This window comes from Ursus arctos, unplaced genomic scaffold, assembly GCF_023065955.2.
Source record: "Ursus arctos isolate Adak ecotype North America unplaced genomic scaffold, UrsArc2.0 scaffold_16, whole genome shotgun sequence".
Taxonomy (NCBI): Eukaryota; Metazoa; Chordata; class Mammalia; order Carnivora; family Ursidae; genus Ursus; species Ursus arctos.
This window is the reverse complement of record NW_026622830.1, coordinates 8,649,656-8,673,073: the sequence shown is the minus strand read 5'-3', so window position 1 is coordinate 8,673,073 and position 23,418 is coordinate 8,649,656. Positions and strand designations below refer to the sequence as shown.

Here is a 23,418-nt window from a genome sequence, read left to right as displayed (position 1 = left end):
TCTGGAGCCCCGATGGCCTTTCTCAGGCACCCCGTGGTCCCTGGAGCCTGCAATTTCCTGTCTGGCTTCTATCACTCAAGCCGACAGAGGCTGGGACATACAGTCGCACAAGATGAATAGTAACGACACATGTGACCACCAAACATGAAACTCCAGGAACCAGACAGATGACCTACAGGGAAGGTTGAAGGGAAGGACAAAGTCTTACAGCTTGCATTCAAGACAGGACTTCTCCGTCTCCTAATTCTATGACCTTGGGCAAATCGCTGCTCCTCGCTTGGCCTCAGTTTCTTTACCTGTAAAATGGGATACTAGCCCCTACTTTACAGGGCTTTTGAGACATTATGTATGAAAACTCTTTGCATACCAAAAAGCCTATATATCGCTTTTATTGGTAGTCTGCAATCAGCTTCAATACAGTCCCTAATCCCGGGGCATACCCTAGGAGTTTTGAGGGGTGCATAAATCTATGACTTTCATTTTACAACTATTTGACCGTTACGAAAAACATGTACTATTTCCATTTCCTCCTAAAATACCCGGTTTATTTAAGCTTACTAGTTATTTTGATTCTGGAAGTTTACCATGATAAATGATCAGCTGTTCCCTTCATGTAATTTCAGGAGGTAACCAAAAAGCTTAGTTTCCTAAAGAAGCCAGAGCTGACTTGTGCAATTTGGAGTGTTCCCAGAACACTCTTCTGGATGACATGGGAATTCCACCTGAGAATCTGCATTTCACCCTCTCGCTATTTTGGAAATCCTAAACCAGTCAGAACGGTGCCCCTGGGAAGGCCCCCATGACCTTGGCCAAAGGGAGGTGTGAGAGCCAAGCAGATTCCCTGAGGAGCTATGAGATGGAGGAATTTCCTCCAGAAATACAGGGAAATTTATGTGGGGAGCACACAGCTGGGAGCTGGGAGCTGGTCTTGCTTAGAGACAAATAGCAGGAAGGAACAGAAGAGGGAGGAAGGAAGACATTCATTACCGCAGGCGGGAGATTTGACTGGGGCTGGAAACCCCAGAAAGAAGGCAAGCAAACGTGCCGTCCCCAAAACTGCTTCATAAATAAAGCCCTTCGCTTCCAGCCATGCACAGACATATTTATTTAAATCAAATTAAGATTAGAATACAGCATTTTTTTTTACTATTTTCTTTTTTGGCCAGGAGGGCATCGTACATTCCATTATCGTCTTGTTTTCCAGCCTCACTTTTGTGACACTCCGGAAATTCTGCCCTCGCGGCACCTGTCAAGCGTGTGCTGGGGTTGCCGACTGCGATCCTGACAACTAGTCCCCACCTTATCACTTCCCAGCTGTGTGGCTTCAGCAAGGAACTTGACCTCTCTGGACTTGGGCTCAATTTTATAAAATGATGGCCATGGCTGTTTGACCCAGTTCTAAGTGTAAATAAATACTCCTTGACCAGAAAAGATAAAGCAGTGACGGGCCACGTGGTACCCGCATGTCTTAGCATCTTCCAATCAGCTTTTTTAGGCATAAACAGAGGACACATCTAAAACCACAGTTCAATGACATTATGTTTTCTTATATAAAGGAATCAATTTCGATCTCGTAGCACAGGAAAAGTATCCCATGGATAGTAAGAATAAAATGGAAACAAAAAGCAGAAAGGTGATAAACCTTCCTTGAAAGGGATTTTTATCACTTCGGAACATCGTATTACTGCCTTGTGATAGGTCAGCTTCTCAGAAATAAAGAACAGAGGAAAACTCAGAAGCAAGCATCTCACTCACACTGGCAAAGGAGGTATCTTCACCACCACGAGAAGAAAAGGCCAGGGAATGATGGTGATAAACTGCTAAGGACCATTCCTGTCCTCCTCGGTGTGCAGAAGCAGATTGCAGCCATCCACAGCGACGGACGAGCGTGGGGCTCGGCAGTGGTGGGGGGAATGGGGACACCGTTCTCCATTCGTGGAGCATGGCAAGGCTCTCTCACAGTTTGTCCCGAATATTTTTCTTACCCGCCTGCCACCACGGAGATGTTTTTAAGGTCACTGGTGGACCTTGAGTTTTAATCCAGGGCCCCCAGACGGAGTTCTACTCAGTTAGGCAGTAACTGGTCTGCAGGGAGCTCCACTCATTCATTCCAATCAGTTTGATTTACCAGCTCCTCAGACACCGGCGGGGTGGGAGGGGTGATATCAGGAGGAGCAAAGCCCCATGCCTGCTGGAGGCAGGGAGGAGCTTGGAACTTCTGAGGGTCCACAAAGAAGGCTCTGGAGGCGAGAATCTAGTGAGTAGAGCAGGAGAGGGGGCTAGACCAGCAGGGGCAGACGAGGGGGCCAGCTCACCCCGGACACCATGGTGCCATCCCCACCCCGCCCTGCCCCCAGTGAGAACTGGGGCACACAGTCAGCCTCGCCTTCACCTTCCGACCCCAGCTCACCCGCTGCCCACCCCCAGCCCCTACGCCAGCCTGCGCCCACCGTCCCACATTTCTTTTCTTTTTTTTTTTTTTAAGATTTTATTTATTTATTTAACAGAGAGGCAGCAAGAGAGGGAACACAAGCAGGAGGAGTAGGAGAGGGAGAAGCAGGCTTCCCGCCAAGCAGGGACCCTGATGCGGGGCTCGATCCCAGGACCCTGGGATCATGACCTGAGCCTAAGGCAGACACTCAATGACTGAGCCACCCAAGGCGTCCCTCGCCATCCCACATTTCGATGGAGCCCACGGCCAGTGTCTCAGGACGGCCTGAGCATCCCGACTGCAGTGACAAGGCTCTGTATTTATATAACAAGCCTTGCTCGAGTATTTTTAGGCCCACTGTTTAGAAACACACAGAGGGGGGAAGAAAGAGAATAAATATGGAAATCAAATGTAAAAACTTCTGGCTCTTGCAACCAGCTTCCTGGGGGAATTTTCCTCTGTGTTCTTTCCACTTCTTCCACTCAGCAGAATGACTGCTAGTCATTAAGGAAATCTGTGAGGAGCTCACGGTACAGGAATTGTACACCAAGGCTCCCGTCCTCATTTGCATATCCCATTTTTTGATTGGCAGCTGTACATGAAATGCCATATCAGTTGAAAGTATGTTGTGAGCTGGCACTAATGATCCTACAGCTCCAGGGAAACCTGCCATATTGTAATTTGGCTATCAGGCATGAAAGAAATAATTCTAAGTGCCAGGAATGCAAGGCTGAATAAATGTTTCACTGCTGCAGGTTGCCAAGGGTGACACTTCTGATTTAGTATAAACGAATGCCCCGTTGCCTTTGGGGTACCGGGAGTTTGCATTGTATCTGAGCTGTGTGTATAAAACATTAGTCTAAGAAAATGGCTTCAGTGTAAGATGGGAAACAGAGGCCTGCTCCCAGAAGGCTGCGGAATGTTTACAACTAATCACTGGATGAAAGGATTTTGCTACCTTATATAATGACAGGCAAACAGGATTTGCTTTTCCTGAGATGGAGAATAATGGTTATGTTAACTCTGCCTCGCCTCGCCTTTTTTTTTTTTTAATGAAATGCTCTTTTGTAAAGAAAATCACATCTGTTTCCTTTTATATATGAAAGGGATATAAATTCTTTTCTTCCTCCCTCTGTGTGAATAGCCGGTTGGTGTACCTCAGAATTAAATAACCCTTTCTGATGTCATCCGGATTTCAGAGGTCTGGAAAGATGGCTGTCACTTCCTCCTCCTTGGCTTCCGACTTCACACACTCGCCCATACGGAGAGGAGCTTTAGAAGTGGGGAGCGATCACTTTCGCTTGAATGTTCATTAAGGGCCCGATGCAAATTGCGACCCTGTCTGGCTCCACGGGACCTCACTTTCTGTCACAAGCGCCCCATGCCTCCGCCGCACAAAACGCAGACAACAGCTGTCTGAAGAGCGGTGCCGTTCTAGAAGGAGCGATACGGGGAGGGCGTTGGTTCCTGCCTGAGGTCTCCCTCGGCCCTCCCGGGCCCAGCCTGAGGATCATGTTAAGATGGATTTTCTTTTCCCCTGATTCTGTGGGGAGATATTCCTCAGAGAGGGTTTCTGCCTTGGGACTCCCTTCCTTGGACGCCGTTCAAGGACAGAGTCGGGCACCTGTGTAGACAGGATGGAAGAGCAGTCATAGAAAATGCCAGGGTCCTTCTGCACTGTAGACAAAAGCCAACAGGGGTAAATCAAGTCAGGGTTGGGGGATGTCCAGACTTCTGGTATTCTCGGTTCTCCATTTGGGAAGAAACCAACCTGCCGCTCGGGCTCCACTTTGGAATCAAAAGCTTCATCATTGCTCCTCGCCTCCATGCCGGTAGATTTGGCAAACGCATGGTGAACAGCTAAGGGTGCGTTAAGAGATCACGAAGAGTAGGGTCAGAGTTACCCACGTCTGCCAAAACGACTGAGAAAACGCCCTTCACGCCAATCCCTTGAGCAGCTCTGTTGTATTTTTGAAACATCTTAAAGACTCAGTAACAACACACCAAATATCTGTTGAGCACCTCCTATGGGTGGAAAAATTATGTTATATGCTTGTGATAGAATACACAGATCCCGTAAGATACCGCATTTACGATGCTTCTATTCCATAGGGGAGGGTTTTTGAATTGGCAGTAAGAGATGCTGAAGATGTCCTTAATCCAAACTCATATTTTTTTTATGCCTTCCTTTAATGGAAATTCCTGAACATTGGCTCCGTAGCAGGCTTTGGGATACAAAAGTAAATGAGTCGGGGCCTCTGTCCTCGAGGAGCTCATAGTCCAATGGGAAACCCACACCGAAATACACAAACAAATCATAAACAAGCCCGCTGTGATGGCACGGGCACTCCGTGGGCCCTGAGGCCAACGGTCAAGAGCCGGAGGGTTGTGGTCACAAGAGAAAATGCCAGTTGAGAAATACAGGAAGCCCGCGGCCAAGCTCTTGCCTGCCACTTTCAAAGAACACTGTAGATTTCCGTTGAAATTCAGAAAGCCTCTCTGTGCACCTGCGTACTCAACACCAGCTACTGTACTTGGTACTTAAACACGCGTTATCTGATTTAAGTCTTCCAATGGCAAATTATTCACCGATATGAAGAGGAAAGGGGTTCAATAGTAAAACAAAATGACGTGAACCCTGCAAGCCAGCAAGAACAGACTAGAATGCTTGACCTTTTCCCCATTTGTTATCGGACATTTTCTGAAGGTGTAAATGTGTGAAAGCCCAGACACCTGCATAGAGTTCCGTCGGATTCGTTCCTTTAGCGTAACTCAAAACTTCTTCAACACAAGCCAGCCTAAAAATGACTAAAAAGGAGAGTTGACTCTACAAAGCCATTCATACTGTATCGAAGGGGGATTTAAGGGATTTTCCAAGGGTGATTTTGTTCTGTGCAGTCTTTGCTTTAAGCACTGACTTGGAGCCCAAATCCTACGTGGTAGGGTCTCTACTGCCTACCAAAAGGCTGGTGAAAACCCAGAGGAAATGGTGTCTCACTCCACATTAGGCCTGGAGGAGGGGTAGTCATGGAAGGCTTCATTGAGGAGGTGACTTTCCATAATGGACGAATGAGGAGAGAAAATTCCAGGCAGAGTGGCCAGGACAAGCAAATGCCAGGAGGTGACAGAATATGCATGTTCTGGGTTCAAAGACTGGAAGGAAAGTAGTGAAGAAATGAAGCTAGAAAGGTAGGCAGATGCCCATGCTCTGCTGTTTGGATATTATTAGGTTTCCTACCCTCTTGTTTCAAGATTTCTAGACCTGTGCTTTTCCAGTGGGGCGGAGGGAGCTGGGAAGAGATCAGGAATGTTACTAATACCCAACACTGCACTGGACGGACCCCCACGACAAAAAATTACCTGGCCTGAAATGTCCTAGAACTGAGGTTGAAAAAGCCTGCCCTAGACCCATCTCTCCTAGACCATTGCTGCTTGTGTCCCTGCTGTTCTGCTATCTTGGAGGTAAATGAAAAGCTGGTTTAAACTTTGTATCTTGGAATAGGGATGTCTCAGGACAAATATTTATTTGGAATTCCCGTTTCCTTGTGAGCTGGGCCGGGGTGGGGGGTGGGAGGCAGGGGAGAGAGTGACTTTAGAGAGAAATATTAACCTTGCAAATGTGCACATTTTCAATTCACATCCTAGTGACAGGCTACAACTTGTAATCAGTATAAAATGATTTTCCGGGAGAGTAAATGCTTATTTTCACTGTCTTGATGTTGGCACTGGATTACTTGGTATTAATCCCAGGGTGACATAGTCACATTTGGAAGCTGTGAGATTTATTTGGACGTCTTGTGGGGCCAGGGGCAGCCTTCATTTTACATCCTTGATCTTGGAGAATTTAAATAATAGAGCTGCTTTTCTATATGCACCAGTGGTGTGAAAAGGAAGTTATCTACCCAGGACAATTCCAAGAGCCACACGGCCAGGAGAAGGAAGGAAGGACCGGATGTGACCGTATTTGTTGTCAACCCCATGCTTAGCAGCCGCAACTCCTATGACAGCAAACAAAAGGCACTTATTAAACATCAACTGTGTGCCTCTCCCCTAGGAGAGCAAGAAATCTGAGAGCTGCTACCCACAGGCTCCAGCGTGCATCATAACAGCCTCTTCTCTGACAGGTGTCCACAACATGAGGCTATGCTTGGTATAATTGCTCTGACCAAACATCGGCCATTACTATCTCTCATCCATAGCCTTCATCTAGAGCAGAGGTCAGCAAACTTTTTCTATGAAAGGTTACATTGTAAATATTTTCAGTTTGCCCCCCATACCCTTTCTTTTGCAATTACTCAGCTCTGACATAGCACAAAAGCAGCTACAGACCATATGCAAACAAATGAGCGTAGTTGTTTCCAAGGGACTATGCTGTGTTCTAATAAAACTTTATTTACAAATAAGGCAGCAGAGCCAGATTTACCCCGGAGGCTATAATTCACCAGCCCCTAACCAAGAGCAGCTAGTACCATATTTTAAAGACATTGCCTCTGAATATTTAAGCAATACTATTAAGAATCATAAAACTATTCTTATGTTTTGACTCAGTAATTTCACATCTCAGAATCTAGTCCTAAGAATATCTTTGGCTCTTCACGTACAAGTTTCTGTACAAAGATGTTCACTATGGCAATACTTATAATAAGAAAAATTTGACAATTTTATTGGCCAAAAACAGGGCATCAGAGAAACCTTATTCCATCACGGAACAATGGAATATTGGGCAGCCTTTAAAGCGATCATTCCAAAGCGTTTTAATGACATAGAGATGTGATGTTAAGTCAAGAAAAAGTGAGATAGAAGTTGTGCATACAGTTTGATCCCAATGAAGCTTCCATCTGCATATTCATAGAAAATGACTCAAAGGAAATATACTCAATTGTTAAGTATGGCTTATCTCTGAATGGTGAGATTATGGGGTGATTTTTCTTAAAATTAATCGCAGCATGGAGTTATTTAAAAAGGACAAGTGCTAGCGTCCAACTGATTTAGCTTTGCTCTTTCACAGGCTCTGCAGCTCACCCTTGCAAGGTTACTTAAGCACTCTGAGCCTCAGTTTACTTCTTTGTAAAATGCATATAGCATCGGACTTGCCAGGTTGTTGTGAAGATTAACTAATGCGATGTATGCAAAGTGCCCAGCAGAGTGCTTGTAACATAGTAAGTACCCAACAAATGGTAGCTGATAATATCATCGTTCTTTGTTCCAAGCAGGTTTCCACCTTGACTGTAGTGGTTACATAAATCTACAGCGGATCCAGCTGCACAGAGCTACACACACACAGACACACACACTATGAAACAAGGTCTATAGCCTGGCTAACAGTGTAATACCAGGGTCCGTATCCTGGCTTTGATATCGTACGAAAGTTGGATTAGATTAATGTCACCCCTGGGGGACTGTGGGGGAAGGGGCCCTGAAATTCTACTGTTTCTGCAACTTACTGTGAGTCTATAAATATTTTAAATCCAAAATCTTTTAAAAAATACATTAAATCTTTTAAAAGATACCAGCTGCTTCCATAATTTGCATCTCTCACCCATCCAAGTGAAAGAGGGTAGCGAGGGGTCGTTTGGTCTCATTTGCAAAAGGTAACACGGAAATGCTGAGTGACGGTTCTCCTCCAGATGAATCAGAGAGGCAGCAGGAAAATAACAAAATCAAGTCACTGAATAGCCTGGGCTCTTCCCAGTAGCTGGTCCTGCCCCAGAAGATGTCCTGTGTTTTCAGGGTTAGTGTTCCTTCAACAAGGACTGTGTCCCATCCTTTATAGGTCAATGTGTGTAGAAGGTAGTCTCTAGGTAAGGGTCTCGGAACAGAACCTAGATTTCCATGAACAGATATTCCCAGGTGATGTTGGGTGTAAAAAGAGGCAGGGAGCAAGCAACCCTCTCAAAGGAAATGATAATTGTTCAAGTGTTTTCACATTGGTAGTTTTATTATATTTACATGCACTATTAAAGCTGAAAATAGGTTTTATATAACTTAAGAAAACAGGCTTGGAGTTAGTAAAGTTACAGCTGTGCTTGCCAAAAACTTCGATGCATGAATTCAACAAATATTTGTTGAATGTCTACCATGGGCAGGCACTGTTCTAGATGCTGCAGATATGCTAGTGAGCTGGACTGATCCAGTTCCTGCTCTTGAAGAATGTAGTTTCGGTCAAAAAGCAATCGACTGTGGGGGGCCCGACTGGCTCTGTCAGTAGAGCATGCGAGTCTTGATCACAGGGTTGTAAGTTTGAGCCCCACGTTGGGTATAGAGATTACTTAAAAATAAAATCTTTTAAAAAAAAAAAAGCAATTGATTATAGCCTGAGCTTTCCCGCTTGCTTGCCACATGCCTTAAAAAGCTACCTGGACTTTGATCTCCTCCTCTGTAAAACAAATTTTTGGCTTTGTACAGCAAAGACAAACACACGTGCTCTCGAACTCCTGCCCCTTGTTTCTGAGGCAGACATCACTAATCAATCCTGGAGTTCTTTCCCACTGCGTTTCAAGGAAGACACGGCCTTTGGCTCCTTCAGAACACATTGTCGCTGTCGGCACTGTGGGTGGGTAACTCTGTTGTGGAAGGCTGCTCTGTGTGTGATAGGGTGTCTAGAAGCAGCAGTGGCCTCTACCTTCTCGATGCCAGTAGCTCACCCTACCCCCTCCCTGTTGTGACAGCCAAAAATGTCTCCAGGCATTGCCAGATGTCCCCCAGTGGGAGGGGACCAGGACTCCAGCTGGAGAGGACCACTCTAAGCGGATGCTGCCCGCGATGAAAGTCTACAGCAAACAAAAGGTATTTGCCATCTTGGGACCAGCTCATTTCCTGGCATCGCCTCTGACCCTTATATTCCATGACTCCATCAGGCTAGGAAGAGTGAAGCATATTGCTTGCTTGCTTGCTTGCTTTTACTGATCTAGGGGAAACACAATTTTGTGTTGGGAAATGGAGGAGGCACAAAGAGATTAAATAACTTGACCAGGGTGCATAGCTGTTGGAGGTACAGCTGAAATGCAAACACACAGCCTCTGAGCTCATTGCACCCTGTCTGCTGTACGCTCCGGGTCTTCCCAAATGACTAGCCTGAGAATGCCAATCAGACAGACCAGCCACAAGGCAATCGGGAGCCTGGACTGATTTGTCTCCAAAACATGGACAAATAAGCATTTTGTTTTGTTTTGGTTTTGGTTTTGTTTTGTTTTGTTTTTTGCTGAAGAAATCAACGTGGAGCAAGGTCTCATAGGTAACAGGAATAGAAGTGCCACCCAAAGGCCTGCATTTGGGGAACTTCCTAGAGTGTGTGCACGTTGAAGGAATACAGAGATATATACGTAAATTCCAGTACAAACCTCAGCCCGTTAAGATCAGCCCAGTTCTGACACGAGTGTTACACTCAGGAGAAGTGCTCATCCATCAGAGAAGATATTCGTAAAAAAATATAAATCTTTACTGCAGCCTCTCGCAAAACACCAAAGGGGGTAGGGTACCTGTTCATTAAAAATGAAAAGTCACCCATCCCCTTCCTCGAAAGCTCCATTCCTCCTGAAATACCAGCTGTCCCCAACAGCTCTCTCCAAAAATCTCCCAAGTCCCCTTCAAACCAGCCACCCTTAGCCCTGTTGCTGCTCGCCCCTTCCCACCCACAGCTTATTGTCTTTCCTTGTGTGACTTACCTGCTCTGTGATCGTAAATGAACTAAGACAGCACTGGCTCCACCAGCAGTGTAAGAGGGTTCCCCTTTCTCCACATCCTCACCAACATCTGTGGTTTTCTGACTTGTTCATTGTAGCCGTTCTGACCGGTGTGAGGTAGGATCTCATTGTGGTTTTGATCTGTATTTCCCTGATGCCGGCTGATGTGCAGCATTTTTTCATGTGTCTGTTGGCCATCTGGATGTCTTCTTTGGAGAAATGTCTGTTCATGTCTTCTGCTCATTTCTTGACTGGATTATTTGTTTTTTGGGGTATTGAGTTTGATGAGTTCTTTATGGATTTTGGATACTAACCCTTTATCTGATAAGACATTTGCAAATATCCTCTCCCATTCTGTAGGTTGCCTTTTGGTTTGGTCGATTGTCCCTCTACTCGTATGTGAAATTTAAGAAATAAAACAGAGGATCATAGGGGAAGGGAGAGAAAAATGAAATAAGACAAAATCAGAGAGGGAGACAAACCATAAGAGACTCTTAACTCTAGGGAACAAACTGAGGGTTGCTGGAGGGGAGATGGGTGGGGGGATGGGGTAACTGGGTGATAGGCATTAAGGAGGGCATGTGATATGATGAGCACAGGATGTTATATACAACTGATGAATCCCAAACTCTACCTCTGAAACTAATAATATGCTATATGTTAATCAATTAAATTTAAATAAAATTAAATTAGATTTTTTTTTTTCAAAAGACAGCACTGGCTCCTTAGAATACTCTTCTCCCTCATTTCCTAATAGAAACAGCAAGGCCTAAGAGCCGTGCTGGTGGAGAAAGTTCTCTCTAACATACAGGGAAGGGAGAGAAGCTTCAAATACCCCTATGGGGAGGGAGAGCTCAGCCACATGAGACAGATGGTGAAATGCTACCAAGAATACAGACAGATAACACTCAACCAGGTTAATTCAATAATATCTGCAAAGGCACTTCAAAAAAGTGTCAAGCAAAATATAAATATATTGAATTCAAGAAGCAGTTTCTGGAATAAAGAAAATGTGGCTTTTAGATGAACCTCGAAGAATTGATAGGATCCGGGCCTATGGAATTAACAGTAATGAGTGAGCGAAGGAAGTGCGGGTCCAGATGGCAGCACCCGCAGAAAAGATTCTGTACAGGAAAGGGTTGGGTGTGTTCAAAGAGCCCAGATCGGTCTCCCAAGTCAAGCTCCTTAAGCTTATTTCCTGTCTGGGGCACTCTGTGACACATCTCCAAATGGAAAAATCATTCCCAGTTGAGCTCGCCAAATATCTTGAATAAATAATGCAGAAATTATGAAGACATTTTCCAGAGGACCCCAGCATTTCCTGTCTTGACAATGAGGCTGGGTTTGACATCGGCTAACTCAAAAAGTTAAAAATAAAAGCTGTGGCCAATTCAAACATCCCTTCCAACTGTTTTTCAATAATCTGAGATTGGGCTGCAAGACAGTGCTTGTAACCAGTTTCTTCAAACGATCTCAACATGATTCATGAATTCACGACCACAGCCAACTGGATGTGCCTATTGGCTAATCTCTGTCCTGGGCTGAGGGGACAGGAAGGAACATTGAAACAAATTATGACTTCATTGGTTGGGCCATGAGATGTTAAGAGTCGAGGGGGCTTTAAGAAAGGAAATGTTCCAGTAACGTGCCAGATGACTTTGGGTTAATCACAGAAATACAAATTGAAAGGTACAAAGAATTTTAAAGGGAATAATACAAAAATATTAGCTCACCTGTATACAACGCTTCCTGTGTGCCGTCTGTTCCACCTGCTCTCTTCCTGTCAATGACCCTACGAGAGGCAGGTACGGATCCCCAGTGGATAGATGAACAAACCAAAATGGCGGAAGTTAAACAATTTGCCCCACGTCATACCATCACGACACAAAAGTGTCAGCATGGGTCTACCTAAGGAACCTCCAGAGACAGTGAGAAAGGGAGAACACGGAGAAAACCCTGCCCCAACCCTAAAAATTACAGAATCCACAGTGCGACAGCATCTTTATTTCCAGGAAGACTAGTGTCCACGATCAAATGGAGGCAAAACCAAGGCAAAACAAGGGTCTCTTGCTCCCGGATATCACTTGTCCCCTTGGGTATCAGTTTTATCATCTGTACAATGGGCATCAAAATGATAGTATGTCTAGGAAAGCTCATCAGAAAGTAATAGCGTGCTAAAAAAACATTTTATAATTAGGAGTGTCTGAAGTCAGACAAATTGGTTTGAATCAGCACTACCACTTATTATGAGCTTTATCCATGGGCAATTTAGACCCTCCCTTAATTATCAGTTTTTTCGCTGATAGAATGAGAATAATAATCATACCTATCTCAAAAGGTTCTGGTGCAGATTAAATAGTATTATGCATGCAAGGATAATATCCTTTGCACTATCCTTCGCACATAGTAAATGCTCAATAAATTTTAAATAATAATAAAGAAATCACAGCTACGACATGTGCTACGCTGTGCTTAATTACGACAAGATTGCAACACCTATTTCGATGAACCAGAGCCTTATAGCTTCAGTAAGAAATAAAATAAATATGCAAACGACAGAACTTTAACCCAATAACGTGACCACTCCCTAAGTTTAGCATATTACTGGAAATCGCTAATGGAGCGCTGCCCATTATTCATGATACGAGCAGTAAGGAATCATGCATAATGGAACAGAGTCCCTGCTAACAGCAGATTCACGCACGATAATTTAAACTTGTTTGTATGGAAATAAAGGACGAATCTTTGAAGTGAGCCTTAATGAGATTCTGCTTGATCCTCAGTGTATCCTGGGAGAAAGAGTTCAATTTTTCCTCCAGCATCCGGCTCTTGTTGGTGGCGTGTAGGAAAGAAAGGGCCAGCTTAAATTATGAATGGCCCTTCTTGTCTGTGTGATAGCAGGTGAGGAGTGGGGGTACTCATCCCAGGGCACAGGGGAGATGGAGAGAGACGAGCCCCGTTCTCCTCCAAGGTGGTTTCTGAATCAGAAACTTACAGGCCGGTTTGGCGGCTTGGAGCCTCGCAGAAAGCATGCATCAAGGAAAGCTAGAGTTACAGACCCTCCGAGACCAGCAGAAGCTGGTGGGTCCTGGCGGGAGATGCCGGCGTATCCGCAGGGCCCGGCACCTCGTCACATTCTGCTGATGCCCAAAAGGGCTTCGGCTCCATCCCAGACCCGGCAAACGCTCGATACCACCAACTGCCTGCCTAGCTGGCCCCTCCCAACGTCCAAAGACGTCTGGGGTCCGGTCAACTTGGCCTGACGGTCAGAAGGTCCCAGGAAGTGATTTTGTGCTTTGGATGACAGCTGGAAAGTTGGGAGGGGGGGCTGCTGAGTTTCTTAAATCACTGATTTTGAAAAAGCCCAATTCAAGCCGTGGGAGAGGTCCACCTCACCCGGTGGCCGTGACCGCAAAGACCCCCATAGGGTCCTGAGCGCAGGCGGCCGTGCAGTGTAGAGAGCTCACTGTATGCAGACGCTGCTTATTTTCCTTTCCTCTTTTATCATCGATTTAGGGCTTCTTCTTATCTGTGGCCTTTCAGGCTCAATTAATTGTAGCTAAGCCTCTGAGACCAAGTGTTCGTTGAACTCCTTCTGCTGTCTCAACACGGAGACACAGCGGAACCTGGTGTCGTCGAGGATGGCGTGTGTTGAGACTTTCTCCGTGCCACGCCCCTTGCTCAGGACGCTCCTTATGTGACTGCATTTAATGCATTAAATTTAACTGCATTTACTCACTGCAGCCCTATGAGGAAAAATATGCTTTTCAGCCCCATGTCACAGAGGAAAAAAACGGAAGTGCATAAGGTGAAGTTACTCACTCCAAGTCACAAAGCCAGGAGGCAGTGAGATCTGGGATTTCGAAGCAGACACCTGTTTGATTCCTGGGTCCACCTTCTTTTTTTTTTTTTTTTTTTTTTTTTTTAAAGATTTTATTTATTCAACAGAGATAGAGACGGCCAGTGAGAGAGGAACACAAGCAGGGGGAGTGGGAGAGGAAGAAGCAGGCTCATAGCAGAGGAGCCTGACGTGGGGCTCGATCCCGCAGCGCCAGGATCACGCCCTGAGCCGAAGGCAGACGCTTAACCGCTGTGCCACCCAGGCGCCCCCTGGGTCCACCTTCTTAATCATGGTCTATACAGCCTCTCCCTCGACAGCTTCCCTAACCTTAATGAAACTCTCGGCTGGGCTCAGTGAAGGGAGGAAGTCCACACACACTAAACGAGTTTATCCCAATCCCTCCCCAATATACAGATGTATTATGTAACTTCAGTGCCAGGGAACACTCCAGCACAGAGCAAAACACAGCAGGAGGCTCTCCTGACCTCCATCACCCACCTCACAGTTCCCAGCTGATTTTGTCTTGATTTTCTAAAGAAAAAAATCTCTCATTTTTAAAACAACATATACTGAGTACTTGACACGTACCAGACACTACACTCAGAAGTTTCCATGTATTCAATCATTTAATTCTTCAAACTCTTATTCCCATTTCACCAAGAAGGCAGCTACTGAGGCCCCTGTAAGTTAAGCAGCCAGCCTGAAGTTATGCAGCTGGGGAATGAGGCGCCAGGACACGTTTCTGCATTGTTCACGTGATAGGCGCATGTTTACCTCTGGGTGCCTGACGCAGTTCTCAGCTTGGGAATATAGCAATGAATAAGATAGATCAGTGCCTGCCCCCATGGAGCCTGCGTTCTAGAGGCAACAGACAGGCTCTGAATGGATACACATCTGAGACAGTCTGGAGATCATATCCATGAAGAAAATCAAAGCAGAAGGAACTAGAGAGTAAAAGATGCGGAAAGGGGGTGCTGGTTTAGAGCAAAGAAGGATGCTGGAGAGGGTGATATTGGAACTGAGACCTGAACAAAGTGAGAGAAGTGGGAGCAACATATTCATGGCGGGAAGCGGAGATCACATGCAAAGGCCCTGGGGCAGGAATGAGTCAGGGATATTAGGGAAACATTTAGAAGACCCCCTTCTGCCCCCAATTGAGTGACTGAAAAGACTGAATCATGCATGAGCATGTCGGACTCAAGTTAGAATCTGATTCCTCCTCTCCTACCCACCACCCTCTGTCCTTTGTGTCTAAGTCTGCCAAGTATCAACTCCAATCCTAACATCGGCTTTACCTAAGGGCCCTCCCCTCTGCCAGTTCTCTGAGCTTCTCTTTCATAAGGTTTGGATAATTACCAAATAGAGAAGCTCTGGAATCCATACTCTTTTTAAATAATTTGAATTAAAGTAGGGTAAATGTCCACCAAGAGATGAGGAACAGAGAGGGTCCCTCTGAGGAGCACCTGTGCACGGTCCGTTTTGACATTCACAGTGTGCCTGGGTGTGTATGTGGTGAGAACACGATGTCGGAGGAGTATCAGTGTGGCTATTCCAACAGAAACGTGTCCACCGCTGAGGGCTGTGGCATGAGAGGACACGTCGGGATTTTCAATACCGAAGCGTCTCAGTAACAGCTACCCTAGCCTCAGAGCCAAGCAGGAGTCTGGCGTATTTCCAGCTGAAGGTCTGAGGCTCCGAGGGTCCACGCGGCATCCCACCCTCCGAGAGCAGTAGCCCTGATCTATTCTGGCTCTTTCCTTCTGCTGAATAGATGCCTTCTTTACACGTTTGATTCCTAGCCACAGCCGTGAGCCCCCAAATTATAATTAAATAAAATAAACAGGGCATGGGATGAGTATTTGAGGAAATGGCAGCCTTTTTCATAATCAAAATCTTTATGCATTTCATCTCCTCATTACGCTGAGATGCTGAGAGAACCGGATTTTTAGAACATGACCTGGTCTTTGAGCGCAGGAAAAAAACACATTTCACGTAGTCCAGACCTCGTGTCTACTCAATTACAAGTTTAAGCTAGCCACCCCGACATCTTAGGGATGGCCTTTTTTATCGTTCTTCTTTTAAAGAGCAGGATTGGAATTTCATCATATTGAATATAAACGGGAAAAAGTACATTTCAGAATAAAACTCAAAATGCTTTTATGGAATTTTCATCGTAAGACTGCCTGTAATAGAGTTGACCTCATATTCACCTAAGATTTCTCTGGCTCCGAGTTCAGATTTCATGCCAATTAACATGTTAATGACATATATCATTTAAAGAGCTCATCATAACTTTTATCACATCATGTTACATCTATTTCCTTGTAATTAAATCAGAATTACAGGGTGTAATTACTTTTCTTTTCCTGAATACCCATTCCTTTTCAGACATTTAAATTCAAGTGCAAGTACTAAAAGACACTCGAAAGTAACAACCTAATAAAAATATTATCAATTAATGAAAGTGTTGGGTTTCTCCTACTATCCAGTTTCCTTTTTGACAAATTCCTTTCTCCTGTTATACTTTGGATAACATGTAATGATTGGCGGTATCCAATCAAATGCTTCTTAAGTTCTTTAAATCCTCAGGGCCCTACTTTCCATTAATGTGCAATATAATATTCAACGTAAATATAATTACATACAATTATTAACGGAAAGGGATCAGATAAGGTTTATTAAGGAAATACCTATAATTACCCCAAGTCCAGCACCTCCCTTTACGTGTTAACTCAACCATGGGTTGGAATCTGCAATCAACTCCAGCCGCAAAACAGCTATTGACTTTGATTCGTCTGGGAAAGGCGGGGCTGATGGCAGGACCAAAAAGGGGATCCACCTTTGTTTAAAAGACTTAACTATGGGGGTGCCTCGGTGGCCCTGTCAATTAAGCACCGGACTCTTGGTTTCAGCTCAGATCATGACCTTGGGGTGGAGAGGTGGAGCCCTGCACTCAGCACAGAGTTCGCTTGAGATTGTCTCCCTCTCCCTCCCTCTGCTCTCTCTCTCTCTCAAATAAATAAATAAAAGCCTTCTTAAAAGATAAATTAATTAGGGGCACCTGGGTGGCTCAGTCGTTAAGCCTCTGCCTTCGGCTCAGGGTGTGATCCCAGAGTCCTAGGATTGAGCCCCATATCGGGCTCCTCCACTGGGAAGCCTGCTTCTTCCTCTCCCACTCCCCTTGCTTGTGTTCCCTCTCTCGCTGGCTGTCCCTCTCTCTGTCAAATAAATATATAAAATCTTTTTTAAAAATAATAAAATAAATAAATTAATAATAATAAAATAAAAGACTTAACTATGATAATTCTATAAAGACTATGGACCCAGAGGTCATTTTCTGACCACTGTCCAGTCTTCCAAACCTTCCCAAACATTGGATTTAAGACTTAAAGCTACATCACACTGAATTTTTGATAACCTCAAGGTAATACCCAAGAAAATGCAAGTAATTTCCAGGCATGTGATCTTCTATGATGACCTGTAAGAAGTATGTGGGTGGAATGAGCAGGGACCAATATATATTATTTGTGGAACTAGGCACTGGAAGATGGGCACGAAAGCGATGCCTTTGTTGTCAGGAAATTCTGCGTACATAGATCAATCCACTCATTTATTCAGCAAATATTTATTGAGCACCTACAGTATGCTAGGTACTATTCTAGGCCTTGGTGATAAATAAGATGGTCAAGGTCACGGCTGCCAAGGTGCCAACATCCATCCCATCCTGGGAAAGGAGGAGAGACTATAAAGTATAAGCAACAGAACAAATAAGAGAATTACAGCCGGTGATGAAGAGCCAAAAGGAGAAGATAAGAGAGCCAGGTGGTGTGATAAAAAGTGATGGGCTGAGCTGGGTTATTCCAGACCGGATGGTCAACGTAGGCTTCTCGGAGGTGCCTGATGTTTGAGCTGGGGCCTGAATGACGTGAAGGCGGCAGCCGAGGGAGGCTCGGAGAGAACAGAAGCACCAAGTGTCAAGGTCCTAATGGGAAGTGAGTGTGATGTTTTGGAAAAACGAAGAGGAGGTGGGTGTTGCTAGAACAGAGTGAGCAAGAATACAAAGATGGCAGTAGAAAGATGGGCCCACTTAGGAAGCTCTGTGGGCCATGAAAAGAAGTATAGATTTTTTTTTCTAAGAGTGACAGGAGGCAATGAGAGGGTTTTAAGCTAGGAAGTGACATAATTCGAATTACATATCGAGAAGGATAGCCTGTGCTGTGGCTCCTGGATTTGGAGGGGGCAGGAGTAGAGGCGAACAGACGTTTAGGAGACTATCGGTGTCTTTAGGTGGCTTGAGTTACGGAGGTGCTGGTGTGTAGAGAGAACCCACAGTTTGGGAGGTGGGCGAGCAGGTGCTCCTCCGTGGGTACAAATGTATCCTAGTTCCTACGTGCCAGGCATTGTTAAGGTGTGGGGCTGCAGAAGGGAACGGAGCAGACAATATCCCTTGCTCTCACGGACCTGACGTCAGGGAGAAAACCAATCAATGCAAAACCAAATAATGACAGAGCACGTCAAGTGATCACAGGCATCTTGAAGAAAACTGAAGAAGGGCGTGAAGGTGGGAAGGATAGAGAATGAGGAAGCGGTGGTTCCATGCCGTGGAGGGAGGGCGGGACCGTGGCTGGAACCTGGCTGAGGCGGCCTCAAGAATGTCAGCTCTCCCCGCATCTTCCTCATCCCACCATGTCGCCTCTCTCTTCACTTGATGCCAGCCCCAAGCAGAACTTGGCACCTCTTCACTTTTCCTCAAGAGAATCATCTTCCCACCAAAGCACTAGCGAGTAACAGGGACACTGGAAAATTTTCGCAGGGAAACACAGAAGTGGGGTCACGTCCCGCCACTGGGCAACACCCAATAAAGCTGCTCACGTATTTCTCTAAACTATTCCAGGGAGTCCTTTCTCCTTCTCTGCCTGCGGCCCAAGCTCAGCTTTCTTCTTGATCCCTTCTGGGCGTCCCCCCGCTCCCCGACCCGGCCTCCAGTCCTGCTTCTCTCCAGTCACCCCCAGTTCCTCCCACAAACACCCCAACACGTTCAGTGAAACCACGACCTTTGCTGAAAAGGTGCCAAGTGGCCATTTGGCCCTCAGGAGGCTACATCTCCCCACTCCCAGCCCATGGGGTTCGAGAAAACATTTCTCCCCCCAAAACATTCAGTGCGTTCTCCAGGGGGGTGGGGAGGGGAACGTGTGCTGAACCCAACTGTCACCCTGCAAATGGGTTGTGGATTGGCACACCCCTACAAGATCCCTTCTTACTAAGCCCAGGCCATAGAAACTTCTGGAAAATGAGCAGGAACAGAAGCCACCTTTGCACAGCTCCTTCCTGTCCATGGTCTTCTGTGTTTTCTCTCCCGCCTCACATCAAGCCAGGCCCAAAGGAGGAAGTAGCCGAATTCCTGCCATGCCTCTAAGGACTTTGGTTGAAGTCGGGGGTTGGCAGCCTGTGGAAAAGCCAGTGGAAATGTTGTGCTGGAAAACAACCCCACCCATCTGTTTGCAGATCGGCCGTGGCTGCTTTCGCTCTACGGCGCCGAGCCGAACCGTGACACAGCCCGAAAGAGGCCGTGCTCGAGACGGAGGGGCGCAACCACGTTCCAGAACATCTTTACTTTTGGATGCTGAGCACGCAACCCCTTCTCCAACCGTGTGGACGCGTAGAAGATAAAGCCATTACTTCCTAGCAAAATGAGTAATTCACCATTTCTCGAAACCTAGCAGGATGGACGCCAAGGAAGGCCGGGAGCCTCGAGTACCTGTGAGTGACCCATCTAAATGACCTCTTGAAATCCAGAGCCCGCAGCCCCCGCTCAGCAATATTTCCATCGATTTCCAAATGAGTGGAGGCCACTTCCTGAGAGTTTAGGGGAAAGGGGCCAAACCGTGAGGCTCCTCTTCTGTCTCCAGCATTTTACAATTAAGAGCTGGCCTCGTTTAAAGCTCAACCTGTCATTACCACGAATATTGAGATAGGACACTTTGATCCAAATGGAATCTGACTGCCCGATACAACCCAAAGTTAAGCCGCTTCCAAACGCCTCTTCCCGGCCGGGCGTCACGCAGGCCGCTGATGTCTGTTTCAGCGGCGCGGAGGGCTGTGCTCGGGGTGGCGCAACCGAGAGCCGATGTTGCGTAAACTTTTCTGCTGTTGTTTCCTTTCCAACTGACAGCTTCGCCCTGCACCCTCGGCCTGCCTGCTCGTCTCCCAGAGACGGTCCCTGATTCCCTCTCTTCCGATTAGCCTGGGCAATGATTGGGATAATTTAGGACGTGCACCACTCGATCATCTGTACAGTTACGACAAATAAAACATTTTAATATGAGCAGTCACTGCGTGTTTACGGTATCATATTGCCGAGAGCTGAACGGGTGCCAAACGCGATCACCCGAGGGGGGGGCGGGTGTGTGAACTCTAGAATGATGACACAAATAAGGAAATTACAAAAGGCCCGACAAATGGCATTTGTGTTAAATCAATAATGCTCTGTTTGGTTTTTTTAATTCTAATCTTTCTTCGAAAAAAAATTATCTTTCTAAACAGTTGGCGATTCCTATTCTTGTTTGTCTTCCTGAACATAATTAAAAACATGTTGTGGCGTCTACTTAAGACATCAACTTTCCCAAGGCTGTCTTGTCCACTGCGTTTGAAACAAAGACACTTGTTTTGGCGTTGTGCCCTTAATTAATCATTTGAGGCTTTATTGCTGTACCAAAAAAAAAAAAAGTGTCTTTGTTCAATGATTCATCACAAGCCCAATTTCTGCAGAACTTCATCAAATACAGAACCAACTTTCTAATCAGCTTAAATATTTTTTAAAAATTAATGGAGGCCTTGTTTTCAGTATGTTATTTGATAAAAGGAATATTGATATATGACAGCCTGCTACTTAGGAATTCTTAGGAACTCGTTCGTGGAGAGGAGATGGACCCTTTGCTTTCAGAGTTGAGCTTGCCAGCCCTTTATCTCCTGAGCAAACAGAACCTTTGATGGCTCAGTGAATGTCACGCAGCTCTGGGGCCTTGCCAACCTGGAGGCAGGGCCTTGAGGGGCCCATTTGAACAGGGTCTGAAGAGTTCACATCTTCGTCGGCGGATTTTACGATTCCTTCCAGCAGATGGTGCATCACTGGATAAAGATGACTCCAGGAAGGGCAAAGCCTCCCTTGCTGACCCCACTCTCCCCAGGCAGGCCACCGACTCTTCCTACTTTCAGTCTGCCTGGAAACCACTAGATGCCTCTTCACCACACTCCCCTGCTCCAGACATATCCTGGGAGCAGGCTCCACTCAGAAGCCTCTGATGCAAGATGAAGCAAACAAACTGAGCCATCTCTACGTTACACCAACTCAGACCTAGGCTTTTGAGCAAGGTCTCAGCAGCACCATGAAATTACTGGAGGAGAAAGAACATCATTGGAATTACTGGAATCGACGTATATAATGCATCGCTTTCTGAGCCTGGTGTCTGGGACGCCCTAAGAAGTGGTTGTGAGCATTCTGTACTGCTAACCCTTTCTGGTAGCAGTATCATCTTTGCTATATTTGTGAAAATTTAACATGTGTTCTGTTGATCGTTGGTACAGTTTTGAAAGCACGTTAATATGAGCCGTAATTCAATGCTTCCTGGCTCCCAGTGCTCTGAGTCAAATATTATTGTAACTGACATTTATGGAGCCCTTTCATTATGCCAGGCACCGTGGTTAGCACTTTTGGGGCACCTTTTCCTGTAAGATAAGAATTACTGCCCCCATTTTACAGATGAGTAAGTGGAGGTGTCGTCTGACCTGACGTTCCTCCACTGCCAGGACCTTGGCCTCGGCATCCCCTTGACCCTCCAAATGTGATGCCGAGTCCCACCAGGGCTCCAAACTCAAGTCAGCCCAGACTCCAACTGATGTAAGCCGAGGAAGTCACAGCACCTCCCTAAAAACTACAGGCACCTTCGGGAGTCTTGGTCCCATGAGAACGCCGCACCTCGACCATCAGGTGGCGATCGGGATCAGTGGGTATTACAATCTGACCGGCCTGGCCTCCAATCCCAGCTCCTGCACGGGCCACTGGCAGACTTACATAACTTCTCCTTACCTTAAATGTGACTAATCGTAGTACTTACCTCATATGGGGATTAACTGAACCAATTTGAGCAAGAGCGTTTAACAAAGAGCACACACATAATAAGCACGAAGCAATGTTGAAACATGTAACCCTTTGTTGAACAGGCATATCGCCCGAAGAGGGATCACAGCATCATTTCACTTCTTTCTCCTTTGAAAAGCTATGCAGACGGAGTAAACGTCCCCCTCCCTTGCATAAAACCAGAGAGTTTTCTACTAGTTCCTGGGGAAGACAGGCCCATGCTCACTTGAAGACTCAACTCAGGGATTCTGGAGTGAGCCCCTTTCTCTCCTTCTGTAAGATCTTTTCTCCTGCGGTGGGTCAGAGTCCCTGTGGGAGAGCGGCTGGGTTCCTCTCTGCGTGTCCTCTGGGCTCCCCCGGCTCTTGCCTCCAGGAGCCCACGTCGGGGGCCAGTGCAGTGGGCAGTTGAGAAAGGGACAAGCCAAGAAGGGGGTTCCCTGTCTGGGTGGCTCCCAGTCTGTGCTCCAAGCCAATGTATAGCTGACTCTTTTATATATATATATATATATATATATATATATATATATATATATATATATTTTTTTTTTTTTTTTTTTTACTGGAGTAAAATATATGTAACCCAAAATTTCCCAGTTTAACCAGTTCCGAGTGTACAGTTCTGCCAGCCTCAAGTACATTGACCTTGACCTACCACCCTTACCTCCATGTAGCTCTGAGAAGAACCTGTTTCTGTCTGGGTGTCTTGGTCCATTCAGGCGGCTGTAACAGAACAGCGTAGACTGAGTGCAGTCTAAACAACAGAAATCCACTTCTCACAATTCGGGAGCCTGGAAGCTGGAGACCCGGCACCAGCACAGTCAGGTTCTGGAAGAGTTCCATTCTGCTCATGGATGGCCGTCTACCTGCTGGGTGCTCACCTGGTGGAGAGGGCAGGGAGCTCTCTGGGGTCTCTTTTATAAGGACATCAGTCTCATTCAAGAGGGCTCCCAAAGGCCTCCCTCCTAACACTATCACATCGGGGGTTAGGATTTCAACAGAAGAATTTGGGGGAGTCACAAACATTCAGTCCACAGCTCCCGGGTTTTCCTGGGTCCTTTGGAGGTTTCCTTCTTCTCCGGATCCTCTCTCCTGCAGTTCCCTGACCCAGGCAGCTGTCTCCCTCCCCAAGGTGGCAAACTGCGACTCTCCACTCTGCTCCCAAGTGTCAAGGTTCCCTGACTGAGGGACAACCCCATCGAACATGCCTTAGCATGCCCTGCCCCCACAGCTCACCCCTGCATAGCCCCCCAACAAACACTCCCCAGCCCTGGTCTGGATAGATTCTCAGAGGTCAGGCTGGTCCAAGCAAGCAGCTTCATCCTGCAAA

The 23,418-nt window shown here is 46.1% G+C and overlaps 1 protein-coding gene across 1 annotated transcript in view; it reads left to right on the top strand.

Moving 5' to 3' along the window:
• The window catches only part of TSHZ2 (teashirt zinc finger homeobox 2), a 434,023-nt gene that overhangs the window by 358,525 nt on the left and 52,080 nt on the right, over positions 1 to 23,418 (top strand). The window lies entirely within an intron of this gene.